Source organism: Lipotes vexillifer, unplaced genomic scaffold (assembly GCF_000442215.2).
Source record: "Lipotes vexillifer unplaced genomic scaffold, Lipotes_vexillifer_v1.1 scaffold53, whole genome shotgun sequence".
NCBI classification, from domain to species: Eukaryota; Metazoa; Chordata; class Mammalia; order Artiodactyla; family Lipotidae; genus Lipotes; species Lipotes vexillifer.
Window position 1 is genome coordinate 2,685,619 of NW_006791814.1, and position 13,117 is coordinate 2,698,735.

Here is a 13,117-nt window from a genome sequence, read left to right on the forward strand (position 1 = left end):
CGGGCATCTCCTCTAAAGCGGGGGGCACGGCTGACCCAGAGGCTGGCTGGCTTCGCTGCCCCGGAGAACCATCCCTTACCCTGCCACCAGCCTCAGCCTCTTTTCACTGCCCCCCACGAGCCTTTTCTCCACGTGTTCCTGGACACGTGTTCCCTCTCCTTCCCCTGCCTCTCTCTCCTTCCATCTCCCCTGTCTCTGTCCTTTCTCGCTTGACATCAGTCTTTCCTTTCCCTTCCCTCTGCCTAGGTCAGCCTGCCCTCCCCTCCGCCACCCCAGCTCGGCCTTGCTTGGCTTCTCTGCCTGCTCATTTCTACAACTGCTTTAACTCGGGCTCCCTCCACCCTCCCTCCCCTCTCACTCTCTCTCGCCTACGTCTCTCTCATCACTCGATTGCTCTCCCTACAATATCCCCTCTCATAGTTCTCTCTTTTCCTCTCTTCCCATCAGGCTCTCACACGCTTTCTCACGTTCTCCCGTTCTCCCCATGTTATTTCCCTGTCTCTTTCAAGGCAGGGACCAGCATAAAGGGCACGAATTTAAGCAGGTACCAAAAACAAACAAACAAACAAAAAGCAACCCAGTCATCAAAATAAATATTATCTTAATGTAATATTATTAAAAATCCAAATGAATGCCAGAAGTATCCATGTTGAAGAAAGAATTTAAAAAACTGTGTAAAGGTAGAATCTGACCCTGCACTTGGGCCACCCCTCCCCTTGCCTCACCCTCACCCATCTCTGCTCTAAAACTTGACTGACAAGAACAGGTGGCCAACTTGAGGGCTGGAATTTGCCAATTTGATTTTTTTTTTTTTTAAAACACTGCATTAAAATATTATTTATTTGATTATCAAGGTTTGTGCATCCCTTTAAATGCTGCTGCCCTGGACTGGGGATGTTTCTGCTGGGGCCTTGCCTGCTCCCCTCTATGCATTTCCCTTTCTGTCTCTTCCTCTCTTTCTCCCTGTGTTAATCCTTCTCCCCTCCTCTTCTTTCTCTATTTCTGCACATCTGTCTCTCTCTCCCCCTTTCTGCCCACCCCAGTCTTGCCCTCTGTCTCTCTGTCTGTCTGTATCTGTCTCCGTCCCACTCCCGCCCCTCCTCTGACATGTGTTTGCACACATCTCTTTCTTTCCTGGATCTCTCTGCCTTTATCTCACCCTGTGTCTGAGTTTCTCTCTCTCCATCCCTTACCACTCTCCCTGTCTCTCCTCATCTCGCCTGCACCTGTGGCCAACCCATCAAGTCCAAACACTGCCAAGAGTGCAAAGGAAGGACAGACAAGATTCCTCCTGGCAGGAAAGCAGGACTCAAAGAGCTCTGAACTCAGACCTCCAGATCTGCCGCCATCTGCCAGCACTCCTGCCAAACCCGTCTTGAGCAATGAATGCCCTGTGTCCCAGATATAGGTGAGCAGGCAGCTGGCTGACGCTAGAGTCTCAAACCGAGGATGGAGACAGAAGCACAGCGAGGGGCAAAACCCCAGCAGAGGAAGCCCACTGGCAGAATTGGAGACACTGAGGTTGGGGAGGACGCAGATTCCCCAGGACAGGGCAATTCACTCTCCACATGGCCTTCTCAGGACAGCAGCTAGAAAAAGTGAAGCAGAAAGGATTTGCCTAACATCTCTGGATGTGCCAGGGACTATCACGTTCTGTATTTAATTTAATCCTACACTCCACCTTAGGTATGATTACTTCTGCAACTGGAGCAACTGCAGTTCAGAGAGGCTGAGTGATCAGCCCAAGGGCTCACAGCCTGATTCAAATTTAGAACATTGAACTCCTGGTCCAGAGTCCCTTCCTTCTACCACTTTATCTATTTAAAGAGCTGACTTCCTCTCACATACACCAAAGACTAAGAAATAAAGGCAGACCAATGGTCCCATGGCCGCCATTCTTCAGAAAACATTCACAATTGGCTAAATGATTTGGATAAAAATCAAGTTCAATCCCCAGAGCACACCACACTCAGAATAAATTACAAATGGATTAAAAAATTAAATGCAAAAAAGAAAACCATGGAACTCCTGGAGGAAAATACAAGAGTATCCCTTTGATCTGAAGGATGGGTAGACTATTTTGAGTATGACATGAAATTCACACAGGCAAAGCTTGATTGCTCTCACACTTTTGAAAAAAAGAGGTTTTGTATTGCAAAACACAATTTAAAGACAAATGAAAAATGGGGGAAACATCTGCAATCTATATGACAAAACATTAATGTTCTTAAAATGTGAAGAATGCCTGTCAATCAACAAAAAGTCTTAACCTAGAAGAAAATACGCACAAAGAACTTGAACAAGCAATTAACGGAAATACAAGAGTATTGATCTGAAGGATGGGTAGACTATTTTGAGTATGACATGAAATTCACACAGGCAAAGCTTGATTGCTCTCACACTTTTGAAAAAAAGAGGTTTTGTATTGCAAAACACAATTTAAAGACAAATGAAAAATGGGGGAAACATCTGCAATCTATATGACAAAACATTAATGTTCTTAAAATGTGAAGAATGCCTGTCAATCAACAAAAAGTCTTAACCTAGAAGAAAATACGCACAAAGAACTTGAACAAGCAATTAACGGAAAAGCACTTACACAAGACAAATAAACAAGAAAAGAAGCAAAAAAATACCCTCAACTATTCAAAATTTTAATTAGAACTATGAAACATCATTTATCAACTGTTAGATTAGCAAAGATTAAATACCCATCGTCATTAAGAGTTTAAAGAGCTGAGAATTCCCTACAGAACTGATATGAGCGGACATGGCTACAATCCCCTATTGAAAAATTTGTGAATACTTATCAAAATTGCAAATGCACATGACTTCTGACCCATGAATTCCACTATTAGGAACTTATCCTACAGAAATACATGCACACCTGCACACAGACATGAATACAAGGTTATTCGTCACCACATTGTTTGAAGGAGAAAAAAAAAAAAGGAAATATTCCAAATGTCCTACAACTTGGTACTGAGTAAATTACAGCACCTCCAAGCAAAGGAAGACGACAGCCAATAAAAAGAATGAAACAGATCTATATGAACTATGGTGGAAAGGGACTCAAAGGAAAAAAATGTCGAAAATACAGATATCATGACCCCTTAAAAGACTGCATGTGCCTGTCTGTAAGTGTGAGAGTGTGTGAGTGTATATGTGTGTATTTGTACATAGAGAAAGAGGATTGGAAGTACAGATATGAACAGGCCACACTGGCTGCACGAGGAGAGGGAGAGATTACAGAAGACTCACTTTTCCCTTCGGGCATTTTCCTACCACTTTTGCCAACAGTGAGTACCTGCTACTTCTATGATATTTCCATAACAACAACAACCCCAAAAGAAGTATTCAGCAACCGCGATTTGAAATAGGACAGTTTTGAACACAGAAAGCACTCTTTCCCACCTCAACCCTGCTGTGCGCCACCATCCCCTCTGATCAAGGAGAGTAGCCTGTCTGAGGCAGGCAGATTCCCACGTGGCATATTTATAATTAAATTAAAGCTTAATTACGTTTTGAGATTTTCAAGAAACCACGACCCATTTTGAACCAAAGTTAGATGGGTCTGCTATTTACGTACTGAATGCCTTCTTCAGTTTTGTGCTTTTAAGCCTCTACTGCTCCTGTCCTCGCAACAGTCCTGTAAAGGATGATGATGTCTATTTTACTGAAGAATCTTAGGCACCCGCTCAGGGTTAAGTGACACAGCTGGGAGTTGAACCCAGGTCTGTTGGGGAACCCTAAAGATGACCAAATATGCCACTGACGGAACCAGATTCAAGGATATTGTGCAAAAACCACTTACCCAGAGTACTATTGAAATCAAGAACACACGGTAAACATCTACTCAGAGGAAACTTGTAAGATCCTGACAAAGTAAGCCAACAGAGAGAAAACACTCCTCTCACACACACCATGCCTTTGCCAAGTTCAGATCCAAGAGGCTGAGGAAAGAGGTCCTAAGGAGGACCCTCACTAAAAATACTTTAGCTCAGTTTGCTGAGAGAAAAAAAAAAAAAAATCAAAACATGGCTGTAAATGCCGAGCCTGTGTCTATAGAAAATTCCACACTTTTCTCTCAAAGGCAAAAACCTGCTCACTTTTGCCTAAAGCCCACCTTGGAGCCCACCCAGCACGTGTGACCCAAGAACAGATTTGAATTCAGCTGAATGGAGTCAGTCATACCCCCAGAAGGGCAGGGGACCAGGACCAGGTGAGTAGGTGCGGGGGGTGTCCTAACTCATCCTGGCCAGAGCCCTTTCATATCTATGCCTAACAGAGGAGACATGCACAGTTAAGAGATTCAGATAAGAGAAGCAGTGTCACTAGATATGAATCTCAACAACTGCACTCAGGTTTTAACACAAACCAAAATAATGTGGCCTGTTAAACAGGGTTTGATTTCTCTCCCATACTGAAAAGTGTAGAAAAAAATTTCTGCTGCCTTTGAGTCAAAGGCTTAAGGTCGTCAGGCTGCGATGTCTGCAATTCTCTTATCCCTGTGGTTTCTTCACTGTCCCTGGGCACCACTCTACCTCCAGCATGGTGCTCCTGACCCACTCAGGAAGAAGGAACAGACACAGGACAAAAGCTGCATGAGCTGGCTGAGCCGGCCTCCCTTTTAGTGGTCTCTCTTGGAAGCCTCTCCCAACAGCTTCTCCTTCCACCTCATTGGCCAGAGCTGGGTCCCATGGTCACTCCCCTGCAAAGAAGGCTGGGAAATGTAGTGTTTTTTTTTGTTTTGTTTTGTTTTGTTTTGTTTTTTTTCTTGCGTTATGTGGGCCTCTCGCTGTTGCGGCCTCTCCCATTTGCGGAGCACAGGCTCCGGACGCGCAGGCCCAGCGGCCATGGCTCACGGGCCCAGCCGCTCCGCGGCACGCGGGATCCTCCCGAAACGGGGCACGAACCCGCGTCTCCTGCATCGGCAGGCGGACCCTCAAGCACTGCGCCACCAGGGAAGCCCGGAAATGTAGTTTTTAAGCTAAACACATTAGGACTTTTTAGTGAGGAGTAAGAGAAGAATGGATATTGGGGAAGCAACTAGCAGAGTCTACTTTATCAGATAACTTCGGGAAATAAGCTTTGTGAATTCCTCAGTGCACAAATGATGGAATGGGTGGCACACAGCATGGAAAGTTTCAGAGCTGGGGGCCATGGGCTCAATATTTGCATTGGAGAAAAATCTCATGAGAGTCCTCCAACACAAGGAGGGCAAGGAAACCTTGTGCTCTGGCTTCTGTGGTCTCCCCAAACAGTCTGTCTTTGTCCTCCTGAAGGCTGGACACTGAGGAGGAACTGAGGAAGGACAATACTGAGTACATTTCCTTCAGCTGAAGTTCAAAGATCACTTAAGGTGAGGGTGCAGCAGCAACCTACAAAGCACTGAGTAGGTCAGATGGCTTATCCTATGCCTGAAGGGGGGGGTCATTTCCTAGAGCAGAGTCCAATGGAAAGAGGGGAGTCTGTGCCAGGGCGTCTCACTGGCTGGCCACAGTAGAGGCATGGCAGGGAGGACAGGCCGCATGCTGCCCTGCCAAAGAAGCAGGGGTTGTCCCATCCTATCAAGAAGCAGTCCGGAAGCAAGGAACATAAATAGAGTTATGTGGCATCGAGCCTCTACTGGGGTAGGTATCAGGGCAGGTTAGAAGGGGAAGAAGAGGCCAGCTGTTGGGAGAAAAGATGCCAGGAGGTAAGAAATTCCAGGGTTTGACTTCTGCCTGGCTAGGGCTGTTTCAGAAGGGTCGGCAACACGGCATCACAGGACCCAGGCGGGGATTACTTAAAGGTACGACCAGGATGTAACCGGACTCTGTTGCCCAAGGGCACTAAAGATGCCCAGACACAGCAGGATGACACAGAGGCATAGCCCCTCACGGCAAAGGGTGGGTCCCTGCAACCTTGCAGCCTGTCCCTTCTCAAGGGAGGAGAAATGATACTTTGACCCTGACATCAACAACCTCACACTAAGAACCACTTCTGTGCCCGACGATTACCGAGATCTCCACCACTCTGAGTCTGCAGGACCAGTGCCCCCGCTGTGGGAACACTGCCCTACACCTCTGCCGGGAGCCAGCTTCCCAAACAGGGTCGACGGCTCAGCGTCTGTTGCTCGAATAACTTTGACCTACTTTGCATAGCGACTTTGATGCATCCTGAAGCGTCCTCCCCAGTGCTTGCTGGTTGCATGCTCCAGATGGAGAGCTGCAATGGCCCACACTGGGGAGGCTGTAGCACACAGCTCGTGCTGCTCTGGGCACGTCTGTGTGCTGGGAAGAGGTGCCAGATCCACGACTGAGCCGCATGGAAGAAAACCAAGTGCCCGTCCCATTCTGACAAACCCACCAGAGGGACGCTTCTCTGGGGGACAAACGGGCTGCCCGCACTGCCTGCCTTCCTGCTCATGCCAGCCCCAGAAAGCCAATGTGACTTCCCAAGTGCATCCCCTGCCTTCCTGAGTGGAACAGAGACACGCGGGCACCAGGCCGACTGGCCACCTGGCACCTCTTCTTACCGATGTTCTATAAATATCTAAGTTAACTTAGTGACGAGGCAGAGAGCCACCTGAGCAAGGAGCTGGCGGCCACAGGCTTCTCTCCTCCGTCTCCCCCGCCCCCGAGAGCACTTCGGCTCCAGCGCAAACCCCCATCCCTCCCTCTACAGCAAGCCCTGCAATTCCTCCGACCCCTCTCCTTAAAAGGCAACTTCAGAGGCTACTCCTTCTTACTTGAGATCATCTCTCAGCCTCACCCTCTACCCCAGATGTCTTATCAAAGTGCCCCCTTCCAACCCCACAGAGCTTCCCCCCAGAGACGAGTATTCTGCTAAGTACCGTTTTTTTCCTGACATTTTGTCCTCAGGAATGCTTAATGCCCCTGGATCACTTGGCATCTCAGCTCTGCTGCCTGTCAGTAGACAGGGCCCCGGGGGCCAGCAAGCTGCTCAAGCCACAGTCTTTGCAGCAACAAGGTGCAGGGAGTCGGAGAGTGAGTAGCATGGTCACGACCCCAATGCCTGGTTACAAAGCCCAGCTCTGCCAACAGCTGGCTGTGAGAATGTGGACAAATTAATTAACCTCTCTGAAGATGGCTGCCTCTGTATGATGGGCAACCTTATAGGGTTATCATGAAGATTAAATGAGCTAATGTGTAGACATCATCCATCGCGGTGCTTGGCGCACGATCTCAGCACTATTAGTGCTAGTATGAGTAATAATAAACAACACCCCCAAAGCATTCCCACATGAATCAGATATGCAACTGAAAATGCGTAAGCAAATTTGTATTCATAATAAAATTATAGACATTAACAGAAATGCTGACTTGGCCTCTGTGCCACTGGACCTGCCCAGTGTCCAGGGTCACCAGTGTCAGATCCCAAGAGCTGGGAATGAGGTTCCTCTCAGAACGTCTGCATGGCCATTTCTCAAACTGGCACAAGGCTCGTCACAACTTCGCACCTGCCAACTGCTCCAGCTTCAATCCCCGGCCCCCACTCCCAGCAGAACCGATTCGGCAGCCTTGCAGGGCTGCTCTGCGTACCTAGAACCTCACACAGACATTCCTGTCTCTGACCTTTTGTGCATGCTGTTCTCTTGTCCTTCTCTGCCACCCTAAAAATTTTTTAACTTTTTAAAAGGTCATCCAAACACTACCGCCTCTCCACTGCCTTCCCTGACTGCTACCAACACAGCCAGAACCTTCTGTGTTCCCAGAGCCCTTGTTGGCACCTAGATCCACAGGCGACCTGCTCTCCTGTCCGGCAGTGGGGCTCGAGTGGGCTATATCCTCAGCTCACCATGCCTGACACTTCTCAGACTTTACAGAGGGTTGCTGAGTGAAAGCAATAAGTATTAGAGAGAAATCTCATTCTCACGTACATACAGCACATGCCTGCACACGGCCTCCGAATGACTATCTGAAAGCAACGGCAAACTAGAAAGAGAACCTAATTTTGCAGAAAGTAGCCCATCCTTTTAGACTGATGGTGAAAATCCTAGCAACACTTGGGCTTGTGTAGTGCTTAGTTTACAAAGCACCTGGAAACAGAGAGACTCCCAGGGTGGGGAGACACCTTCGTAACACCTGGCTTAATTCTCCAGGTGAGACAGGAATCTCTTGTGCAAAATCCCCACCTCAGGGTCCTTCAGCCCCTTGGCTGAACACATCCTGTACCCCAAAACTTCCTATCTTCTGTCTGTACTATTTCTAGAGATCTCTGACCAGTCAAACATTCCCTTCTTAGGCTGAGTTAAAATTTGCTTCTCAAGCAGCTGATCTTACCCAGGACTCTCACCTATCGGGAACACACAAAGGTTTCTAGTGGCACAGCCTGTCAAAATTCTACTGACAGTGACAATGTCCTGTCCAGCCTTCTCTCCTTGACGTGACCCAACCCAGCACGGCAGTATCCTCTCCTCTGTCTGGGACCCAGTCCTCTCACCACTCTGGCAACCTCCCCTTGGGAGGACTCCCTGCTGCCCTCCTAGGGGGAATGCCAGCCATGCCGAGGAGACTGTATACAGTAGGAGCCTGTCCAGAACAGGTGTCATTCCAGCGGGTGTTTCAGTCCTCCAGAGTACAGTTCTGTACTGCCTAACTGTTAGAGGCTGAACTGTGTCCCCCAAAATTCATATATTGAGGCCCAAACTCCCAGAACCTCAGAATGTGACTGTATTTGGAGACACGGCCTTTAAGAGAGGACTGAGTTAAATATAAGGCCGTTATGGTGGGACGTAATCCATTCTGACTGGTGTCCTTATGAGAGGAGGACATTTGGACACAAAGGGAGACACCAGGGGTGCATGCACACAGAGCAGAGAGCCATGTGAGGACACAGGGCAAAGAGGTGGCCATCTGCAAGCCAAGGAGAGAGGCCTCAGGAGACACCAAACCTCCCCATACCTTGATTGTAGAGTTCTACCCTCCAGAATGGTGAGAAAATAAATTTCTGTTGTCTAAGCCACCCAGTCTGGGGTATTTTATTTTGGCAGGCCTAGCAAATTCATACACTAACTACATACAGAACTCAGTTATATTGTCTACACAGCCCCAAAAGCATGTTAAGTTGCCAGCTTCTCCAGTCAAGACATGAGTGACAAGACGCTTTCTGGAATAAATCTCAGAGCCAAGTCTGCTCCTTTTCTGAACTTCCCAAGAATGGCACACAGCCCCATCATCGTTTCCATTCCAATCTTGTCCATCTCTTTAAGAAACAGTGATTTCTCTGTTAAAACGAAAAGTGAAAGTCCCTTACGTGATCTGGGCCAAAATTTTCCAAATGAAGATCTTTGTTCTTAAAGAAACACAAAAGGGAAGCAAGAATAGCAAACCCTGAAGCAACAAGAGTCACTGTTTCTGTGCTTTAAACTATCATCCCTGTTCCTGCAGTGCCAGTTAAGTCTAATAGAGAACAGAGGTCATGCCCCATAGTCAACACACATGGACTTCAGTTAGGAGCTGCTGCCCTTCCTCACATAGCCCACCTCACGCTCTTTTCAGATGCTGCAGGACACAAGCATCCCTTCTTAGATTTTCTCTTTTGCCCTTGCTTTGCCCTTTGAACTTGATGCACTGTAATATTTCCCTAGAAACAAATCTCACACCCAAAAGCTCCCCTAAACTGTCACAAGCAAAATACCCTGGCTTCTTCAGCGTAGTTCTGGAAGCCTCCACCATCTGGTACACACCGGCATCACTCATGGTTTATCTTAGCCCTGAAAGAAGGAATTCAGTGCTATAAAATCGATCCCTTTTTAAAATAACTTTCACACCAGTCTTACCCTCCAGAGGTCTGATATTTCAGGGGAGCCAAGCTGGGGTCATGAAGTGTCCTTAAGGATGAAGTGCCAGTAAAAGGCCCTGGACCACCAAAGGAGATGCTGAGTGTTACTTCCATTGGCTACAGCATCCTACAGCCTAAGGAAAGGTACAGATCCCTAGGGGCTGAAAGCAGAGGGAATCACATCTGGTCGAAATGCCTTAGAAGCAGCAAGGGCTAAGCCTGAGAAAACCTCTAGCAAATGCCAAATCTGAGAGCAAGAAGAGAAGCAGGGGTCAGGGTAGAAGGAATAGGTGAAATGGAACAAGATGGGGGCAATGGATGGTGTGAGAGGGTGCAGAGAGACAGGAAGACATAGAATCAGGCTTCTCACGGCCATTTCTCTATGCATCACCCCTTTGATTCCCCCCAGCCAACAAAGCTGTGCATCTTCGGGTCAGAGAAGCAACGGATGAGAGTGGGGCAGTCACCCATCAAGTTCCTCCTCTCAGCAGCCTACACAAAGGTGCAAGCTTTGAATTCTATCTCCAAACCATGAGATCTACCTTGTCAGGATTCTCAGCTCCTGCCACTACTTATTGCATCCTGTGGCTGATTAGAACAAGTCTTCAAAAGGGCATATTTCAAAGTCATGATGGTCCAGTAGTCATGCTGACTTGGCCCCGACAGCTCCCAACAAGTTACAGGCCCAGAAATTACATGGAGCAGCCAACCATCAAGTGTCTCCATGGTCCACTGACTGCTTGTGAGATACAGTTAAGTCGCGCATACAGGCCACCAATGGGAAGCCGTAATTAGAAGTGCTTTGGCTGTCATCACTAGCGTCAGCAGAGGAGGTTTTGGCATCACACCCAAGAATGGCAGCTTCCAGAAACAAATGAGATGCACCACGTAGGCCTTCGTTCTCCTACCTTCAGCGGCCATGTATTCCGCTGACTCCACAAGACCCTTGGGCAGTTAACTAGTGTTTCCCTTTTCATTCTGTGGCATTTTTTATTATTGTTCAAAACACTTCCTGGTACACCTTTACTTCCCCCCCACCCCGTCCACTAACACGTGGCTAGTGGCTATGGTGGCTACCATATTGGGTAGGTCAGATGTAGAGTATTTCCATCATTGTGGAACATTCCACCTTTCAACAGTGTTGAAAGGTGGCTGCTTTGAAGCGACGCGGCCTCAGTGATGATCCAAATGTTCTCCACGCCCCTCACCCACACACTGTCCCAAATCTTTTCATGGAAAAAACAGTAGCAAATAAATCTAATGAATCTGAAGGGGGTGGGGAATGTATATAATTAATCCATAAGGGAGAAGGGAAACCTTTTTTGTACCTATTTATGTTCGCTTGATAAACAGGGAAAAGCTAATGATTGTAGTTCCAGAAAAGTCCACAGGGGAATTGGAATCTCTTATCTGAGCCTCCTCTGCAGAGCAGGAGGGGCTGTGCTCTGAACCACGCCTGAGATCAAAGAGGATCCGTGCATGTCATTACCAAATTTCCTCCCTTTTCCTCTTGTGTTTTTAAGTCTTCTCATTTCGGAAGACTGGCCTACATTAGCCTGCCAGGAAAGAGTTCCGTGCATGTCATTACCAAATTTCCTCCCTTTTCCTCTTGTGTTTTTAAGTCTTCTCATTTCGGAAGACTGGCCTACATTAGCCTGCCATGAAAGAGTGAGGCTTTCATTCAACAATGATACCAATAAATAAAAGCAAAACAGCTACAGCTAGATATCCAACTCCCTTTCCAGTCACCTTCCCCCAAACATAAATTCTTGGTGTGTGGTGCAGAATCACAGAGGCCTTGATCCAACTGTGCATCTATAAAATTCATGCCAAGCGACTGTCTTTAAACTTGAACGAAATGGAATGTCTCTAGTAGTGCATGTTTGGGTGCGTGGAGAAGGCCACCTGAGGCCTCCCAAAGAAGACACAGCTCTATTTTCAGATACCTATGAATGTCACAACATGGGCACGCTTCTTACACCATATCCAAGCCTGCCTCCTTGTAACCACTGCCCATTTCTCTTGGGTCTCTCCTTGGGGACCCAGACAGCGTGTCCAGATTCACCTGGCAGTCATTTTGAAGACATGAGTTATGTCCCCTTGAGCCTTCCTTCTCCCCTTTGGAATGTCTCAGGATCTCTCTCCTGGTCCTCTCAAGGGTGGCTTCTGGATGTTTCCCTGCTCCCCTGCCCTGGCTGTCCTCTGCCCCTGTGCCAATCTCCTCCTGAGAGATGGACGGCCAAGCCTGAACCCCAGCCTGCAGGTGGATGGGAACAGACCCCGATGCCACGAGGACCCATAAACAAAGGCATCTTGGTCACACCCTCAGAAGCTGCCTCAGGGAACTGCTCCACCACCCACACCCAGACTCCCACCTGCTGGAATCCACTCCTGGCTTCTCCTAATAAAGGGCAGGTTAGGAAGGAAGAGCATTAATTACTTATAAATTGAAAGCTATTACCATAATAATGGAAAGATGAGTGAATGCAAAATCCCCTTCTTTCACAGTGGTATTTACAAAAGCAAGATTAATAAGGTAATTTTACCCCCAAATCTACAAAGAGCTCAGCAGATGCAGCGCATGGAAGGCAAGGCTGAGGGAGAGCATCTGCATTCCCCTCCTGGTCTCCAGTAGTTTCCCCTAGTGGTCGAGAGCCAGGTGTTGGAACAAATACACAGAGGGTACCATTCCACCTGCTGATCCCTGGGCAGGATCACAGGGTACCCCTCAGACTTGCCACCCAACCCCTGCCTCACCCACGCCCTGCCACCTGAGCAGGACAGCCCTCCCTGTGAACTAGCAGGGAGGATTCAGAGTACCTTGTTTGTGTGAAGGACTAACCTCTCTCCGGACCTGCAGAAGGCCAGGGAAAGGAAAGACAGCTTTCATACCAAACTCCTGCTGGGGCTCAGGGCGGGCTGCCCCAAAATATGCCACAGTGACATATTGATTATTTTGAAGTAAAGTTACTTAAGCAACGTTAGCCAATGTAAGAGGGACACTCTGACCATCCTGTCTCCCTGAAAGCAGGAAATACATCTCATGTGAAAGGTGCAGCCACTGTGGAAAACAGTATGGAGGGTTCTCAAAAAACTAAAAATAGAACTATCACATGATCCAGCAATTCCACTCCTGGGTATGTATCCAGAAGAAACAAAAACACTAATTTGCAAAAGATACATATACCCCAATGTTCACAGCAGCATTATTTACAATTTTCAAGAAATGGAAGCAACCTAAGTGTCCACCAACAGACGAATGGATAAAGAAGATGTAGTGTACACACACACACACACACACACACACACACACACACACACACACACA